The following is a 20,568-nucleotide window of genomic DNA, read 5'->3' as shown; positions in this document are numbered from 1 at the left end:
GAAACAGGTGATGGGGATTGAGGAGGGCACTTGTGATGAGCACTAGGTGTTGTAGGCAAGTGCTGAATCACTATATTGTACACCTGAAACTAATATTACACTGTATGTTAATTAACTAGAACTTAACAAATAAATACAGCATTTGATATTTTTTGCTGCTTCTCTTGGTAATTACTGAATAACAGGATCTTGCCTCATGTTACTTCCTTGGGTATATCTTCTCTGAAAAATGAATTTTCTTCCACTTTCATACTTTTATTGAAAACTTTTGGAATGTTCAAGTCATTTCAGTGTCTTTACCGTGTCCCTTGTTACAGCCCTAGTTGGATAAGGTTAGGTTTGTCTGTTTGCGGCAGTCAGTCATTTAATCCAACATGTCCTGATACATTGCTATTGCAATATCAGTGGCTATATTCCTTATGCTGTACCTTTTATTCCTGTGATTTATTTATTCCATGACTGGAAGCCTGTATCTGCAGATTGTTTTGGCTGTTTGTGGTTTCTTGTAGTTCCATATTCATTCAGTAAAGTGGGACCATCTACTATTTCCACACGTCTATAGCTAATCCCATGGAGTGGGGTATGTTCTGGCTTTTAAGGAATGATTTTGTCATCCCAGCCACACACAATTGGTCAAGGTGATAGCTGAGTTACACAGTTGTCATGGAGTCTATCCTGTTGTTCAGCTGTTCAAATAATCACATGCGCATGGGGTCATATTATTATTACCCCCCCCAGAGTAATGAAGACGAGCATGCAGAACGTCCATACGTGAAGTATTGTGGCAATTTCTCTGAAGTTTTCTTCAAGGTGTCTAGCTTCAGCAAACAACAAACATTCAATAATTAATCAGAACTAGAATTCAATATCCACAAAGGTGTGTTATTGAAACATAGTTTTTCACCCTCATTTTCAAAGATAGCCAAATCAAGACTAATTCAGTTGAAAAACAAATCCAACTGTAACAAATTTGGCCTTATTATTTACATAAGCTCAGCAAGAATAGTGATTGACCATACAGATTCTTTGAAACATGCTCTGCTGGAGCTTTTCATAAGGAATCTCTAGATTGAACCTTTAATAGCCTCTCGGGGCCAGAAGACAAGCCAGATACTTGCCACCAGACTTTCCTGCAATACCTGTAGATTTGAGTGAGTTCCTCTTTTTGAGGTCCCCAAAATATCTTGCGGTTTCCTGCACCTGCTAGGAAGTGACATTCTTCACTCACCTGGTAAGGCTGTTGGGAACTCTGTGAGGTAACAGGCCAGCATTTCCAAGGGGATGTATTAGCTTCCTAAAGTCAACCTTAATTCCTTTAAGCTATGTGGTCATACCTGAGTCTATGCATGTCTCTCTCAATTATGACATTCCAGTCAAAGCCTGAGTAATATAACCAATGTTTCCAATGATGTCCTATTACAAGGAGAATAGATCCTTATTGAACTTATGTAAACAACTGTAATTACCAAGAAAGAAAGAATGCCCACTTGAGTGGTTCTGAACTCTGGAGGGTTCAGATAGAAAAGTTAAACGTTTCAGTTTGTTCCCAGAGGAGTATTTTATCATATTTCTGTAAGTCATAGATATCTTAAGAGAAAACTTACTTAATCTGGAAGAGCACACATTAGAGAACCAGTAATGTTTCAAAAAAAAGCGTCATAAAAACTATAATCCTCTTTCTCAATTCATTTAGTCCCACGTCATTCTGATTCTGTTCGAATGCAGCTTTCCCATTAGTTCTGCAAATTGCTACTCAGCTTGGTTTCATTATCTTAAAGATAACAGAAACCTGTGTTTGTCAAAAGTCCTTCTTAGGAATCTCCTTGAAGATGAAATGCATTTTCCAAGAGGATAAGAACAATAACTATAGATGACAAAAGACTCAAAAATAGATATGGTTGAAGATCTGATGAGAGTTCATTATAATGCTGTTGACAAGGAAATCCAGTTATTTTTGTAACACATGCCATTTCAGTAATCAGAATATCAAGTGATGACCTTACACCAAGACATATTAAATCTCCAGGAATTTTATGTATTTTCTAGAACGGCTATAGCATTTTCCTATATTACACAACCTAAGGCTTATTATCATTTGTTTGACAATGCTTCCCATGTAACTTACCAAATAAACAAGCCTAATTAGTCAAAAGACATTCATTCAGAATTTGAATCTTGGGAACTTTGTTAAAAAATCTCAGAAGATTTTGGGGCACCTGGGTGGCTCAGTTAGCTGAGCATCTGACTCTTGATTTCAGCTCAGGTCATGATCTCAGGGTCGTGGGGTCAGTCCCCAAGTTGGGCTCCGTGCTCAGTGGAGTGGGGAGTCTGCTGGAGATTCTCTCTCTCCTGCCTCAGCCCCTCCCCCACTAGCGTGCAAGCTCTCTCTTCCTCTCTCTCTCAAATAAATAACTCTTTAAAAAAATATCTTGGAAGGTTTTAAAGCACATGCCTAAATGGGATTACAGATCACTACACAACTCAATATTTATAAATAACCGAGGTGGCAATAAGGGATTCTACAGGAAGTTATATAGTTTTTAGCAAAATTTAGCTCCATTAATATTGAGAAGTTTTAACTTCAAGTAATCAAGAAAAAGACAAAACACAGAAGCCTTGGTTTTCTGGGTGGATAAAGAAAAGGGAAAAGAAAAACTTTGTTTACACTTTTCTTATCAAGAGCAGACCAACAATCCAAGAAAACTTTATCTTTTTAACAGAGAAAAAATAAAATAAAATCCATTCATTTCAGGGTGCCTGCCTGGCTTGGTTGGTGGAGCTTGTGACTCTTTTTTAAAGATTTATTTATTTATTTGAGAGAGAGAGCGCGCGCGAGAGCATGGGGGAGGGGGGCTGGGCAAAGGGAGAGGGAGAAGCAGGCTCCTCACTGAGCAGGGAGCTAGACAGACGTGGGGCTCCATCCCAGGACCCTGGGATCACTACCTGAGCCAAAGGCAGATGCTTAACTGACGGAGCCACTCAGGCGCTGCTTCTTGTGACCCTTGATCTCAGAGTTGTGAGTTCGAGCCCCATGCTGGACGTAGAGATTACTCAAAAATAAACTCTTTAAAAAAATCCATTCATTTCAACCTTAGTCCTGACCACACATAAGATTCTTTTCCAAAGATTCACCTTCATTAAACCTACAACTTTCTTTTTCATTCAGATTTTGTCTTAAGCCTTTTCTCTCTAACCAGTCTCTTTTTAGGACAAAATTACTTTTTTTTTCCCCTCAACAAAATGTATTCCCATTTTGTATACCTTTCTCATATATCTACTACTTTCCTACATACAGAGTTGTTTTCTTTATTTCCATCAGTTTTAATTACATTTAGCCAAATTTTATTTAACTCTTAGAAGCCTTAGTCTCCAGTGAAAATTAAGTAGTAACAAATTGTGAACTGTATGTTACACCAGAATTCTTTGGATTGGCAAATTTATGAATACATTTCATAATTTCTGGAAACATATGCTTTTCCATAGTGTAGTCTTTTAATAAAACATAAAGCATTTACCAACAGACCCAAATAAGAAAAAACTTCAGTTTCTCTGTAGTAAGAAGCCAAAAGCACAAACCTGTGTTCTGTAATCAACACTTTAGTATTTTATCTTATTTGGAAAAAACTTAGATACCCAATGAATTCAATCCAGTTTATCATTAACTTAGCAACACTTCAAAGTTTCAGGTTCCCAAAGATTTTGAAAGCTATTTAAAAGTTTTACCTATAAACTTTTTTATTTATTCAACCTACTTGTTCTTCACAATTACCCATGAAAACTTTATGAGACAGACAAAATTCACCATCATTTCATGTCATCCTTTTGCTAACAAACTGCAGAAGAAATAACATGAACTTCTTTGACCTTTAGTAAACCTTGGTGGAATAAAAGTATTATATTTAATGCTGATAACCCTAACGACATGTCTATCTTAATTAAGCTAACAAACTTATATTAGCTTTAATACAGAATATGCTGCACCTGTGTCCACTAACTAAAAATCAATTTGTTCCCCACTGTCGGTTTTTGCCTGGGGTACCTGTAGGGAAATCTGAAGTGGGTCGTTTAAGTCCAGGGGGGTCCCTGGTCCCTTTCGTGTTGATTTTGAAGGTGTTCCAGCTTGAACTTCATAAATAAGTGGCCCAACAGCTTGGGGTGCCCTTTGCTCCTTGACAGTGAGGGTAGGAGGAGGGGAGCCAGTGACATTGGAGGCACTGGGGATGGTATAAGAACCAGTTAGGCAAGCTGTGCCCGTGGTGGCGCAGGAACAGGAGGACGAGGGGGTAGAGGCAGAGGCTCAAGGATGCCATCAGGAGGGCCGGAAGCAGATTAGACTCCAGTTCCTTTCTTTTTTCTCCTGTCTCTTCCTCCTGCCAAACAGGTGGTTTTTGTTTTTGTTTTTTTTGTTTTTTTTTATTGTTTTTCCGTCTTCTGCACCATTTATTTAAGATAGGTCCTAATGGACTTTCTTTGGGAACAGGAGTATTCCCCATCTTCCTGGGCAAAAGTTCAGAAAGAACACAGAAGAAACAAAACCAAAACCATGACTGAACGGAGCCAAGAGGACCTCTGTTAGCATTCGTTCTTCCCCCAAATTGGGGGGGGGGGGAACTTCACCAACTGAACCAAATAGCTTCTTAGTTTCTGCTTCCTCCCCTTCACTGACTGAGTCAAACAGCTTCTTAGACAAGCTGAGAGAGCCAAACCAAAACTCCTTATTTGGAGGCAGCCACATGGGAGGAAGGAATCCAAGAAAGCGATCTTTCCTCTGAGCTTAACATGCATGACAAGGCAGTGTTACAATAAAAATCATCTTTTTGTTCGTCATAGGTCCCTGGTGACACTCCTTCAGTTTACTCAAAATTCGGTCTAGGGGGCTATTTGGTGGGATAGAGATGGAACTTCCCATTATACACAAATTTAACATAACACAGCATAACCCCCCTACACACACCAAAACAATTCTGTTCCAAATTCCAAATTCCAAATAAATTGGCCATTTATTCAAGTCCCTTTTAGTTTCTCCCAAAGCCACGCCTTTCTAACAGGGAAAGCATAATCAACAGAACAGAAACCACAAATGAGAAACTTGCCTCCGCGCACACTCCCACCGACTCACCCGGTCCCGAAGCTTGTCAGCTTCCCCAAATGCTCCTTTCCTTTCCAACCAAACCAAAAAGTGAAATTGGCAGCTAGCGTCTCTTGGGAATCAGCAGGGAGTTCTCCCCCTGAGACCAAAATAGTCTCGGCAGCTGCAGGGACAGATCCGTGGATTCCCTCCCCCAGACCACCTGGCCCCCAGCAGCTAACCTCCCCCAGCCAGGGGATTTCCTAGCCCCGGAAATGAACCAGGAAACCCTGGTGCACTGCCATGGCTGTGCCCTGGGATTCCCAGGGGAACTGGATGCCACAGGGGCCTTGGCTCCTGGCTGGCTCGCCGAATGTGTTACCGAAACCCCAGTTCGGCTGCCCTTTGCTCCAAAGGCCAATACTCAAGAGCCGAGTTTTGATTGGGAAAGAATATGAGTTTTATTCAGGAGGCCAGCCACCTGGGGAGAAGGTGAACTCTTGTCCCAAAGCCAACTCCAAGGTTTCTGCCTGGCCCAGTGGTTTTCTAGGAAGTTGAGGGTAATCAATAAAGGAAGTATAGTGGGCTCTATCATTTCTTGATTATGTGCAGACTCAGTGGTGCCCACTACAGATGTTATCTCAGTGCTCAGAGGTTGTGCAAGGGGGTCTGGTTCCTTAGTGCCTGGGGGTTGTGCAAGAGTACTCTGTTTTTTCTAGGAAAGAATGCAGGATCTATAGATACACAAAGAAAGGTTACTTAATCACTCGGGCTAAGGGTGCTGGCTAAAGCTTGAAGACTCCTTGGTTGGCCAGAGGGGCCCAGGCAGCTTCAGTATGTCTAGCTGTTCTGTTCTTTACTTTAACAAAAAAAATGGAGTAAGAGACTCTTAACTCTAAGGAACAAACTGAGGGTTGCTGGAGGGGAGGTGGGTGGGGGGTGGGGTGACTGGGTGATGGGCATTAGGAGGGCACTTGATGGAATGAGTACTGGATGTTAAATGCAACTGATCAGTAAACTCTACCTCTGAAACTAATAATACACTCTATGTTAATTAATTGAATTTAAATTAAAAAATAAATTAAAAGTCCTACAAGAGTGCAAGGGAAAAAAAAGGGGGAGTATTAAAGTCTCCGGCTATTATTGTTGAACTGTTTCTCCCTTCAGTTCTGTCAGTTTTTGTCTCATGTATATATTGGAGCTCTGTTGTTGAATGTATCTATGTTTACAATTGCCGTATTTTCTTGATGGATTGACCCACTAATCCTAATAGAATAATCCAGTTACATTTAATGTAATTACTGACCACGAAGGATTTACCTCAACCATTCTGCTTCTTTTTCTATATTCATACATTTTTGTTCCTCAGTTCATCCATTACTGACTTCTCCTGTGTTTAATAGGATTTTTCTTGTATTCTTTTTGTTCCCGTCTTATTTCCTTTACAATTTATTGTTGTTATTTTCTCCATGATTACCTTGGGGATTACAATTAACATCTTAATTTACGATAATCTAGTTCACATTAATACTAACTAAACTCAAGAAATTCAAGAACATAGAGAGATGGCTCATGATTTTAGGGCATGGGGGCACATGGCGGGTAACTTAAGGATGATTCCCAGATGAGGATAAACTCAGAAAAAGCAGGGAGTAGTGTGAAGAGACAAATCCAAAACAGTGCCCAGGCAACCTGGTGAAAAGTAATTCCAAATCAAAGGATTCTTTTAAGTGGCTTTGGAATTCAAGGAAAGGTAATTTGAAAGGAAAACAGGAGATTCCTACAAGCTCAGGTAAGCAGATTAACAGAGCCTTTTGAAATATGCCTTTGATCTCACTCATGGGTGACTGGACAATCCAAATGGTTGAAGGAACAGTAGTCAACTCAAATTATTTTTTGAGAAAAGATGATATATAGAATATAAGTCATTAAATATTTAACGGTTGGAATTTTCTGTTTTGGAACACGAGTGAGAAAATATTTGTAGATAGGAAAATAGATGGCAACAGTACACTCTCTGTGAACAAGGATACAGTATCACACTATACCCTAGAGAGAAATTCTGTACCTTCCTATCACTTGATTTTGCAAAAACAGTGGTAATCACTACATTTGAAGGATTAATAGGACCCTTATATTTAAAAATATACATTAAGAGTGTTTTTCTAACAGAAATTCAGGATGAGCTTTAAACAAATACCTGCAAAGATGGAAGCCAGTGTTTCCAAATAAGATTTGCTTCTTTCCAAAATTAGATCCATCATCGGTGTATTTGCCATCAAAACTACTGAAGGGAAGGAAGAATTGAGGGAAGGAAGGCAGATAGGGAGGGAGGGTGGGGCAGAGAAAGGGAGGAAAGGGAAAAATGAGAGAATTTTCACCCGTGAAGTCACTTTTAAGAGATAAATCACACAAAGTTTTTGAAGACTTTATTATTATTATTATTATCTTAAGTATTTGGCACTTTTTTTATTTAAATTCAATTAGCCAGCAGATAGTACACCATTAGTTTCAGATGTAGAGTTTAGTGATCTATCAGTTGCATATAACACGCAGGGCTCATCACATCATGCCCATCACCCAGTTACCCCATCTGCCACCCATCTCCCTTTCCGCAACCCTCAGTTTGTTTCCTAGAGTTAACAGTCTCTCATGGTTTGTCTCCCTCTCTGATTTCTTCCCGTTCAGTTTTCCCTCCCTTCCCCTATGATCCTCTGTGCTATTTGAATAATTTAAATAAGGGTTTTACCTCCCAGGTCAACTATGAAGAGTATATTGAGGTGTGTTTTTGGTGTTATTGTTTAAATGTTTGTTATTCTGTATGAACATGTGTGCTGGTAAAGCCTAATGAGCCAAAGATTACCAGAGACGGGCCTATAATCTGACAGAATCATATTTATTACATCTACAGAGTGGGAGGGGTGTACCCCAGAGGGACTGTGGATTGCTTCTGTCAACAAGAAGGATGGAGCATGTTTTGTAAGGTTCAGACTTCTATTGAAGGATTCCGTGGAGGGTCTTAGCAAAGTGGGGGCGTTTCCAAACTGGTTAGTGTGTTCCTGAGGCAGGATCAGGGGAAATAGAGATTGACTCAGGATTGGGAATTGTCATGATTCAAGGGCAGTTTAGCAACTGGGTATCCTCGGTAATAGATAGGAAGAGCAGAGCGTACCTGGGAGCATCATTGGTAAGAAGGTAGTAAATGCTCAAAACAAGGTTGAAGTGGGTGATGCAGGAAAGATGTCAGGGTTTGAAGCCGATGGCCAAGAAAGAATTCTTGAGATGTCTTTGGTGCAAAAAGGTGGTTTTATTAAAGCATGGGGACGGGACCCGTGGGCAGAAATTGCTGCACAGGGGCCATGCATGAGGAGTGGTCCATTATATACTTTCAAGTTGGGAGGGAGTTAGGGATAGCATAAGTCTCTAAGGAATTTTGGAAGCAAGGTTTCCAGGACCTTGAGGTGGCTAGCTATTGTTGGGAAAGGGTCATTTTTTTAGTGTCTATAAAACCTAAGTCATGAGACCCTCCGGATGTATATCAGTGGGCCATTTGCTTGGGGGATGATTGCCAACATGTATCTTGGGGGAGGGAGTAGAGATAAAGGAAGTTTCCAAAGGAATTTTTATACGTTAAAGTAGACTTACAGGATCTGAGGGGTTGAGCTAAGATCACCTGTTGTCTTTAGCGAAGTGTCAACATCGAGGGAGTTGAGTCCCTAGAGGAATGTCACTCTGCCTATTTCAAGGACTTGTCAATGGGCTGTAGGTAGTAAGGAAGTTTAATAATTTTTCTTCTGCCTTTGTTTCCCACATCAGTGGGGAGAGTAGTTGTGTAGCCTTGAGTGAGCCAGTATTTCCTGTTAGTTTTGCAACTACTATTGTCTGTGTCTGTCCTCCCAGCATGATTAACAACAGAGCTGCTTTTCTCTATTTTAATCCAAGACAGTTTTGTTTTTTTTTTTTCAGTTTCAGACAGATTTTTACTCCTTCAGGGTGTATATTCTAGCCATCTCTTGAATGTCATATATAATTAAGAGCTTGTTTAGTTTTAAATGACATTAAGTCTTTAAGGGTACTCTTTAGTACAGGGACAAAGTAATTTCTATTCTTTTGCTTAAATTTAAATTCTCTTTTAAAAATGGACTAGGAAGTTAAAGTCTCTAGGATCTCCTTTTCTCTGTCTTGACCATTGACTCTTAGGGGAAATAAAACAGGAGAGTTAATCAAGTTTGGCCTCCAGCAGCTCTGCTCTGGTTTTTTAAATCTTTCACACTGGTGAGGAGCTAGTTTCATGCAAAGCTGGGTCATAAATAACCTGGCCCAGGGTATCTGCAAACTGCTTGAGGGCAAGGATCTTGTTTTATTCACATTTGTGCCCCCTCGCAGCTTAACACAGGGCCTTGTATATATGACTCTTAATAAATATTTGTTGGGTTGAATCCTATTTGGAAAAGAACTTTGAGAGCACTCCGTAAAAGACGGAGTATATTATGAGACGAGAAAGAGAGGACTGTTGACCTTAGCTGTACCTGGAAGTGTGTGTGTCATTTTAATGCTTTCCCAAAGGCTAAAGGATAATCAGTCTCGAGAGACAAAACCATGCTCTTTTTTTCAATAAAAAAGTGAGCTTCCACATAGATTTAGTGAAATAATGGCCTATCCTTCATTGAATGCCTTAAAATCATGTCTTAGTCATGTTTTGTTTTCCACCAGTCTATCTAAAGTTTATTAAATATATAAATATCTATAAAAATGTAGAATCACAATAATGGTATTCATCCTTATTAGTTAACATATTAACCATTACAGTCACAATGACTCTATTCAACCTATGACTTGGTATTTATTTTGGGAACATCAAGTATTCCTGAACACAATGAAGTCTATTGGTAATAATGGTATCCTTTGTTATTTTGTCTCTTTTGAGAAGCTATGTCTGTGATCTGTAGAACATTAGGTAATAGTTTGTATTTCTTTTGTTTTATTTAAAAAGAAAACCTTTTTTTCTTTAAACCTGTTTATTTAAGCAGTGGGGAAAACTTTGTTGTGAATTGAGCCTATAGCCTAGTTTGAACAGCACATTTGTTTTATGATTCCATGTATGATTTGTGTGTGTGTGTGTGTGTGTGTGTGTGTGTGTGAGAGAGAGAGAGAGAGAGAGAGAGATTAGACCGTTTCCCAGGGGTGTGTTCAATAAGAGAGGAACATTCAAAGAGCTGTGAGAGCTCAGGCAACTCAGAGCTCTCTTTGGTTGTGGAAACACTGGACATAATTTCATGGAGGCTGAATGGGAGCTGGGTATTGAGGAAGGAGATACCCTTTCAGTAGGCACAAAGGTTTCCTAAGGAAGGGAATGGGGTGAATACTAGATGGAGATGAGAAAATCCTCTGGGAACTTCAAGTTTTCCAGTTTAGTGTGGTGAAGTTTTAAGGTTAATTTGGGTCAGCTACAGCAAGAGGCAGTTTTGATTTGGATTCTCCTCAAAGTTGCTTCTGAGCAAAGGATTTGGGTGAATGCAGGTGGTTTATATTTGGGAATGATTTTCAAGAAGAGAAAATGAGGAAGTGAGACGGTGAAGGGAGAAAAGCACCCCCCCCTCCAAAAAAATCGTTCATTGATGAGTGAGTCACCTCTCTGGGCAACTGGGGCCCAATCCCTTTGGGGAATTTCCTGGAAAACCATGTGGAACATAATGCAGAATTATTCCACTGGCAGAAGGGGAAGCTGGAGTATTTATCTTTGAAGTCTCATTCCCTACTGGTTGAGAGTTGAAAAACACGGGTTACAACATCACCGCACTTCTAGGTTGCTAGTGCAGGCAGCTAGTCAAACTCCCAGGTGCTGGGGAAATCCCTCAGACAGAGAAGGAGAAACACAGAAGCTCAAGATAAAAATGTGACAGCAGGTTGGGAACTGTCTCCCTGTGCAGTTTCAGGTGAACTCAGGCAAGCTGAGTATATGGGAAAGGACATCAAGAGTCTTCATAAGGCCTTGAATGCCAAGGTGAGGATTTTTCACTAGTTGATCAAACTCTTGAGGCCAGCTGAGAAATTGAGTAATATGAGGACAGGTGTTCAGGAAGATGCATGTAGAATTGCTTAGAGGATAAATACTGGAAGGCAGGGCAACCAGATGTGGAACTATAGATGTAATTTGTGCAATAGTTCATCAGGTTTTGAATTATCTGTGGTATAGGTAGAGTGGGTCATGGCAGGAATGGAGAGAAGAAATGTTCTGGGTAAAGTTTCAAGAAAATGTGTTAAATAATCATTTGTGGGGTCATATGATAGAGAGAAGGTTGAGAAGTAAGAGGAAGTTAAAAACTTTCTATTGAAAATAGGTAACTTAAGTTTTTTTTGAGCCTAAATCATTTGGAGATTCATCGCAAGCCAGACAATATGCAGCAGTGGGGGGAGGGGTGCAGAGAAATTAGGAAATCAGTTTTTGTCCAGTCAGTTCAGAATTATAGGAACATTAAGACTTGTCTGATACTCTCCAGTCTCATTTCTACCTCTGGGACAGATTCTGGTTTGAGTCATGGTTCTCAATTTTGCTACCCATTAGAATTATCTGAGGAGGCTTGTAAAAATCCTGATGTCTAGGCCTCTCCCCAGGCCAATTAAATCAGACTCTCTAGGCGTGACATCCAGGCTTCAGTGGTTTTTAAAGCTCCCTGGATGATTCCAAGGTGCAGCCATGTTCAAGAATGACTGGGTTATAGTCATGAAGTATTTAATAAGTTCTACTTTAATATTCAACATTCAGTCATCAGTTCTCATTCTGGCTTTGTCCCAGTAACTGAGTTTTTGCTTTTTCCTGGAAAAAAAATTATCTTTCTAATTCCACCACTATGGTAACTGCTTCCTGCTGCCTTGATAACATTCCCAGCATCCAAATCCTCTCTTTTTGCCAACACTCCCCAGCCTTGACCAATCTCTGAACTTTAGTTCTAAGGTTAGAGCTTTGTTGGCAGGCATTTCTGATGGCAGTAGCCTGCCGGCCTGAAGGTGTTCACCACAGTCCAGTGTCCCAACCAGAGCCACAGGAAGTCTCGAGGTTCAATACAGCTCAATTCCTCCCAAGTTCACAGTTAAAGTAAGGTTTGTTTCTCCTGATTTATTTTTTATCATTTTTTTCTATTACATAATAAGAATCTGTTACATTTCCCTTTTCTGGAAGAGCTGAGTGAAGCTTTAGTTTAGATTTTTTTGGAAATGTGAAATTACACTGTGTGGAACACTTGCTGTCAAGAAATTGAAGCAAATTGACCAGACAGACCCCACGTCTTCCTACCTGCTCCCCCCACTGCCACAGAAGACGCTGAACCCAAAAGATGGGGTCTTTCACAGCTTCCTCAACACATGTAGCCACTTCTCCTGCAACTCTCTCAGCAGGGCCTCCTCCCTCCAGCTTCAGTTTGGGGAGATGTTTCTCTCCTTCCCCCATCCAGTTCCAGCCCTCGTGCTGTGGAGTCCATACTTTTGTTTATTTTTTTAACCAGCTTACCTCGTTAATTTGCATCTCCCTCCAATTACCTAGATCTCTAAAAGGCTGTTTGTATCTTACATCTTTAAAACAAACACACAAAAAAAACGATCAAACAATAATCTCTTCTTTGGTCTTTAATTTTCCTTAAGGCAATATTATCCTTTCTCCTTCCCTTGACTGCGAAATGAGTTTGAAGAGTAGTTGACACTCAGTGAATTCACTCCTTCGATATATTACAGGCAGACTTAGGACAATCTTCTTTACCGAAACTGCTATTACAGGGGTTCTCAGTGACCTTCCCGTTGCTAAAACTAAATAAATGTTTCACTAATTGTTTGATGTTCGCCCTACAGCATTTAACAATTTCACTCAATCTCCCCTTGAAACATCTTCTCCACCATGGAGTCGCATCACTGCCTTGCCCCTCTGGCCACTCTGCGTTCTTTTCCTTCACAGGCTTCCTGTGAAGGGAGACCTCCACTCTTGCCTTAAACATTATTTTTCACTACAATGCCAGTGTTGACATTCTTCTAAACTCATGTATTTTCCATGAGTTAATTCTTGCCTATTGTTGATTCCAAGGTCTTCATATCCCCACCCAAGTATTGTGTCCTAAACTGCATTTTTTTCAGCCTCCCTCTGCATGTACCATAAACACCTCAAATTCCACCTAGAACTTTCCAAACCATCACCAACTAGCTACCACCTCCTGCTTAGGGAAAGATCTCCAGTGCTCTCCTAGTTGAAAAATCCAGTGGACATTCCCTCCTTATGGAATGTATCTTACTTCCAGGCTTCTGTATTCTCCTGTGTCATATACTTCCTCTCTGAACATTTCTTCTCTCTCTCCTACATACTTTTCTTTTCTGGCTTGCTCCATGGCTCTTGTTATTTCCCACACTTTTGACCTGATACAGTTAACAGGTAGCACCTACTGAGGGAATCTTCATGCCTGGTGTGGTGGAAGAGTATGTGTCATGGAAAGAAAATTAGGGTTTTTTTTTTTTAATCCATTCAATCTCTCTGTGTCTTTTTGTTTTCTTTTTAAAGTTTTTATTTAAATTCTGCTTAGTTAACATAGTGTAATATTTGTTTCAGGAGTAGAATTCAGTCATTCATCACTTACATACAACACCTGGTGCTCATCCCAACAAGTGCCCTCCTTAATCCCTACCACCCATCTAGCCCATCCCACACCCACCTCCCTCCATCAACCCTCAGTTTGCTCTCTATAGTTAAGAGCCTGTTTTATGGTTTGCCTCTCTTATTTCCCCCATGTTCATCTGTTTCATTTCTTAAATTCCACATGAATGAAATCATGGTATTTGTCTTTCTCTGACTGACTTGCTTCACTTAACATAATACTCTCTAGCTCCATCCATGTCATTGCAAATGGCAAGATTTCATTCTTTCTGATGGCTGAGTATGTATATATATACTACTTCTTATTTATCCATTCATCAGTCGATGGACATCTGGGTTTGTTATGTAATTTGGCTGTTGTTGATAGGCTGCTATAAACATCGGGGCTACTTTGAATCAGTATTTTTGTATCCTTTGGGTAAATACTTAGCAGTTCAACTGCTAGGTCATGGGGTAGTTCAATTTTTAACTATCTGAGGAACCTCCATACTGTTTTCCACAGGGGCTGCACCAGTTTGCAGTCCCACCAGCAGTGTACCAGTGTTCCCATTTCTCCACACCCTCGCCAACACTTATTTCCTGTTGTTAATTATAGTCATTCCAACATGTGTGAGGTGATAACTCATTGTTTTTTTTTTAAAGATTTTATTTATTTGAGAGAGAGAGAGCACATAAGCAGGGGGAGCAGCAGAGGTAGAGGGAGAAGCAGACTCCCAGCTGAGCAGAGAGTGCAACACAGGGACCAATCCCAGGACCCCAGGATCAGACATGAGCTGAAGGCAGACACTAAACAACTGAGCCGCCCAGGTGCCCATTATTATTATTATTATTATTATTATTATTATTATTATTCTCCTTCTCTTTCTTCTTCTTCTTCTCCTCCTCCTCCTTCTCCTCCTCCTCCTCCTTCTCCTCCTCCTCCTTCTCCTCCTCCTCCTCCATCTCCTCCTCCTCCTCCACCTCCTCCACCTCCTCCTCCTCCTCCTCCATCTCCTCCACCTCCTCCTCCTTCTCCTCCTCCTCCTCCTCCTTCTCCTCCTCCTCCTTCTCCTCCTCCTCCTCCATCTCCTCCTCCTCCTCCACCTCCTCCACCTCCTCCTCCTCCATCTCCTCTACCTCCTCCTCCTCCTCCTCCTTCTCCTCCTCCTCCTCCACCTCCTCCTCCTCCTCCTCCTCCTCCACCTCCTCCATCTCCTCCTCCTCCTCCTCCTCCATCTCCTCCTTCTCCTCCTTCTCCTCCTTCTCCTCCTCCTTCTCCTCCTCCTCCTCCTCCTCCTCCTTCCTCCTTTCTTCTTCTTTTTTGGTATATGATCCTTCTAATGTATTATTGAATTTAGTTTGCTAATATTTTGTTTGGGATTTTTGCATCTATCTTTATCAGGGTAGTGGCCTATAATTTTGTTTTTGTTTTTTGGTAATGTCTCTGTCTGGTTTAGGTATCAGGGTAATGCTGGCCTCACAGAATGAACTTGGAAGCATTTTTTCATCTTCAATTTTTTGAAATTGGTGCAGAAGGTGGGGTTTTAACTCTTTTTTAAATGTTTGGTAGAATTCACCTGTAGAGCTTTCTGGTCATGGATTTTTGTTTGTTGGGAGTTTTTTGATTAATGCTTCAGTATCATTACTAGTAATCAGTCTGTTTTCTATTTCTTCCTGATTTAGTCTTGAAAAATGATATGTTTCTAGGAATTTATGCATTTCTTCTAGGTTGTCCAATTTTTTGGCATATAACTATTCAAGGTTGTAACAAGAGACAGAGAAGGGCATTACATAATGATAAAGGGATCATTCCACCAAGAAGATATAACACTTGTAAATATTTATGTACCCAATATAGGAGCACCTAAATATATAAAGCAAATATTAACAGACACAAAGGGAGAAATTGACAATAATACAGTAATAATAGTGGACTTTAACACCTCACTTACATCAGTGGATAGATCATCCAGAAATAAAATGAACAAGGAAACATTGGCCTTGAACAACACAGTAGACCAGATGGACTTAATAGATATATACAGAACATTCCGTCCAGAAACAGCAGAATACACGTTCCTCTTTAGTGCACGTGGTACATTCTCTAGGATAGATCACACGTAAGGCCAAAAACCAAATCTCAATAAATTAAAGAAGATTGAAATCCTATCAAGCATCTTTTCTGACCACAATGATATAAATCTAGAAATCAGTTATAAGAAAAAGGTGGAGAAAACACAAACAAATGGAGACTAAACAACAAACTACTGGTCAACGAAGAAATCAAAGAGGAAGTAAAAAAATACCTTGAGACATGTGAAAATGAAAACAAAACTCTTCAAAATCTATGGGATACAGCAAAAGTAGTTCTAAGAGAGAAGTTCATAGTGATATAGGCCTACTGCAAGAAATAAGAAAAATCTCAAATAAACAATCGAACCTTATACCTAAAGGAACTAGAAAAAGAAAAAGAAACAAAATCCAAAATTAGTAGAAGGAAGGAAATAATAAAAATTTGAGCAGAAATAAATAAAAGAGACAAAAAATTAATAGAAAAAATTAATGAAACTAAGAGCTAGTTATTTGAAAAGATGAGCAAAATTGATCAATTTTTAGTGGGACCCATCAAGAAAAAGGGCCAAATAAATAAAATTAGAAATGAAGGAGGAGACTTAGCTGATATCACAGGAATACAAAGAATCATAAAAGACAACTACAAATAATTATACACCAACAAATTGTGTTTTAGGGGCGCCTGGGTGGCTCAGTCGTTAAGCGTCTGCCTTTGGCTCCGGCCATGATCTCAGGGTCCTGGGATCGAGCCCCGCATCGGGCTCCCTGCTCTGCGGGAAGCCTGCTTCTCCCTCTCCCACTCCCCCTGCTTGTGTTCCCTCTCTCGCTGTGTCTTTCTCTGTCAAATAAATAAAACCTTTAAAAAAAAATTGTGTGTGTTTTAGAATAAACTTTAATGACCATCATTGTGGTCTTTTCACTCTGGCTAGGAACCAGCAGTCACCTATGTGTCACCTTATTCTCTGGTTGTATAATTTGTATTTAGAGCTGAGAATAGGGTAAATTTTGAGAGGAAGAGTGTGAAGGTAGAAGACTTCCCTGTACATTATTCAGTGAGAAACTGCTACCAGGTCAGGGGAGATCCAGGTTTTGTCACACCTAAAACATTTAAAATATGGGGTGAGGTTGGGGTTCTTTAAGATATAGAATACAAAATTACATGCACAAAAATTGGAATAGGGTTTGGGAGGGGCCTATAAGGTGAGGAGCCCTGAAACTGATGTTTCATTATCTTCATGGTAAGTCTACCCCAGCTGTGAATGGGTCAGGAGAAAGCCAACCTTTGGTGATCTCTCTATTTGTACCCCTTTCTAGTTATTTTTCTGCCCTGGGCTTCAGCAGTGTTTTACTCCCTTAGCATCCTCCCCTTTCTGAATGTTATGTTGGTCTGAACACTTTAGTTATGTCCTGGAAATGTTTGGCCATAACTTATGATCCTGTACTATTAAGACAATAGATATTTTAGCTACTTTACACCTGGAAGTCTTTTCTCCCTGTTAGCCATCATGTATCATTTCTGCTTTCCATTCCCTTGTTCTTTATTAATGTAGTAACCCTATAGCTAAATTTGCTGAGATAGTCCCAGTTTATGCCTGTTCTCCTGGTATAAGTGTTAAAACTGCCTCCTTTCTGGAGCCCCAGGGAACCAAAAAGTCCTAGGGCCATAGCAGAGAGGGAGGAACTTGGTAAAGAGACCTGAGAAAGTTGTTTTTGAACTCCTAGGTTTACCCTCCACCTGGGCATACATAGATCTGATGTTAGGTACCAAAGGCTCTATGGACTGACCTAACAGATAGACCTCCACCCAGGTCCCAAACTAACCACTGGATGGTGCCCTTGAGGGATAGTTCTAAATAACCTGCAAAGCCTTCAACAACTGCCCTGACTTTGGTACCACAGCCCACAGAAGGTAGGTTGAAACTTGCATCCTGAATCAAATGAGGTCAGGTACATGCTATCACAAAAATATCTTAGCCCAGGAGGGGTAGCTGCATACATTGAAGGACACAACCAGCAGAATTAGTGCCTTTTGCAAAATTGAAATCTTGGCAGGTCTAGAAACTAATGCCCAATTCCATTTCACAGCTATCAAAAAATACTTCAACTCTTATACTCTCACAGACAGAATAGGTACTGGACACATACAGAGGCATTGCTTTGATGTTATTATACTTCAAGTTAAGGTCAGAAAAAACACCAGCTATGAGAGCAACATCAATGAATTTTAAACTGTACCTCATCTATTAAGTTCTCATGCCTGGAGAAGGTAATGTCAGCTCATCATGTGATACTCAATTTATACAATAAACTGTGAACCTGGAAAAAATTCCTAACCCATTCAAGCACCAACTAAAAAAATACCAACATCCTTTATAGAATTTAAACAAGACCTGGTCTCATCATATAATATGCAAAATGTCCAAGAAACAATCCAGAATTACTCAGCATATGAAGAACCCCAGAAATCTCAACTCACATGGAAAAAGACATTCAGCAGGTGCCAATAAGAGGACACATATGATGGAATTTTCTGACAGACTTTAAAGCAGCTATAATAAAAGTGCTAGAAAGACCAATCACAAACACTCTTGAAATGCATGTTAAAAATATCTGCAAAAAAACAGAGTATATAAAAAAGAGCCAAATGGAAAGTTTAGGACTGAAAAACACAACTGAAATTTAAAAACCTCACTTGATATACTCAATAGTAGAATAGAGGAGACAGAGGAAAGAGTTAGTGAACTTGAAGATATATTAATAGAAATTCTCAAGTCTGAACAACGTGTAGAAAAAAGGATTAAAAGAATTAAAGGAGCCAGATGGACCTGTGAGTTTACAATAAAATGTCTAACATTCGTGTCATTGGAGTTCTAAAAGAAGAGTATGGTGTTGAAATATACTTGAAGAAATAATAGTTTAAAACTTCCCCAGTCCTACAAAAGACCTACAAATTCAAGAAATTGAATAAACCCCAAACAGGGTAAGCCCCAAAAATTCAAGAGTAGAAACATTATAATCAAAAATCGAACAGCTCAAAACCAAAGACAAAATATTGACAGCAGACAGAAAAATGAGGCATTGCCTATAGAACAGTTATTTAAATGACAATGGATTTCTCTACCAGGGAAGGACAAATCAAAACCACAATGAGATATCACCTCACACATGTTAGAATAGCTAGAATCAAAAAGATAAGAAATTACAAGTTTTGGCAAGGATGTGTAGAAAAAGGAACCCTCATGCACTGTTGGTGGGAATACTAATTGGTGCAGCCACTGTGGAAAGTATGGACATTACTCAGAAAACTGAAAATAGAATTATTGTGTGATCTAGTAATTCTGCTACTGGGTATTTACCTAAAGAAAACAAAAACACTAATTCAAAAAGATAAGTGTATCCCTATGTTTATTGCAGCAGGATTTATAATAGCCAAGATATGGAAGGAACCCATGTCCATCCATAGATGAATGGATGATAAAGAAGATGTACATATTTATACAATGGACTATTACTCAGCCATAAAGAAGAATGAAATCTTGCCATTTGCAACAACATGTATGGACCTAGAAGGTCTAATGTGAAGTGATATAAGTCAAACAGAGAAAGACAAGTACCATATGAGTTCACTCATATGAAATTTAAGAAACAAACGAATGAAGAAAAAGAGAGACACAAGAAAACCACTCTTAAATACAGAGAACAAACATGGTTGCCAGAGAGGAGGCAGGTGGGGCAATGGGTGAAAAAGATAAAGAGAATTAAGGGTACACTTATAATGATGATCAATGAGTAATGTATACAATTGTTGGATAATTATATTGTATACTTGAAACTAATATACTGTATGTTAATTACACTTCAATAAATATAAATAACAAGTAAAAATAAATAGAGGACAGTTCCTCATTAAAAACCACGGTGGCCAGAAAAATAGGGATAGAACCTTTTTTAAATGCTGCAAGGAAAGAACTGTCAATTCAGTGTTCTTTATTCAGAGAAAATATCCTTCAAGAATACAGGTGAAATAAAGACATTCTCAGACGAAGGAAAACTCTTAAAAAAATTGCTAAAGCAAGTTCTTCAGATAGAAAGGAAGTGATACCAAAGGGGAAAGCTGGAACATCAGGAATGAAGGAAGAACACCAGCATTTGTGAATATATAAGAAACAGAGAGGGAAGATAGAAATTACCAGTATCTGAGAGGCTATCACTCATAACTCCACAGACATGGAAAGGCTTAGAGAACATTATCAACAACTCTGTGAATAATTTAGATGAAATGCACCAGTTGCTTGAAAACCACAAATCATCAAAACTCACCCAATGTGAACTATATAATTTGAATAGCCCTATAACTACTAAATATATAGAACAAATCATCATCTGTATCTTGATTATACATAATCTGTATCTTGAAAACTACAAAAAGCTGAGAAAGAAATCAGAAAAGACCTAAATACATGGAAAGACATACTGTGTTCCTAGATTGGAAGACACAACAAATTAGGGATCTTAATCTTCCCCAAATTGCTCAGTCATTTTACAACAATACTAATACAAATTCCAGCAGTATTTTTTTTGTAAAAATAGGCAAACTGATTCTAAAATTTGTATAAAAGGAAAATGAAGTAGAATAGTTAAAACAACTTTTAAAAAGAAGAATAAATATGATTTCATTCATATGTGGAATTTAAGAAACAAAAGAAATAGCAAAGGGGGAAAAAAAGAGAGGGAGGCAAACCAGGAAACAGACTCTTAACTATAGAGATGGTTACCAGAGGGAGAGGTGGGCAGGGGGATGGGTGAAATCAGTGAT

At 39.4% G+C, this 20,568-nt stretch overlaps 1 pseudogene; it reads left to right on the top strand.

The window, feature by feature from the left end:
• Positions 1-11,027: 11,027 nt before the first annotated feature.
• On the top strand, positions 11,028-17,999 carry LOC148163126 (ATP synthase F(0) complex subunit k, mitochondrial pseudogene; annotated as a pseudogene).
• Positions 18,000-20,568: the final 2,569 nt, after the last annotated feature.

The sequence above is a fragment of the Eumetopias jubatus genome, unplaced genomic scaffold, assembly GCF_037043125.1.
Source record: "Eumetopias jubatus isolate StellerSeaLion01/CBP00866 unplaced genomic scaffold, mEumJub1_p1.0 scaffold_11, whole genome shotgun sequence".
NCBI classification, from domain to species: Eukaryota; Metazoa; Chordata; class Mammalia; order Carnivora; family Otariidae; genus Eumetopias; species Eumetopias jubatus.
The sequence above is the reverse complement of the archived record's forward strand: the minus strand, read 5'-3'. Positions and strand labels throughout refer to the sequence as shown.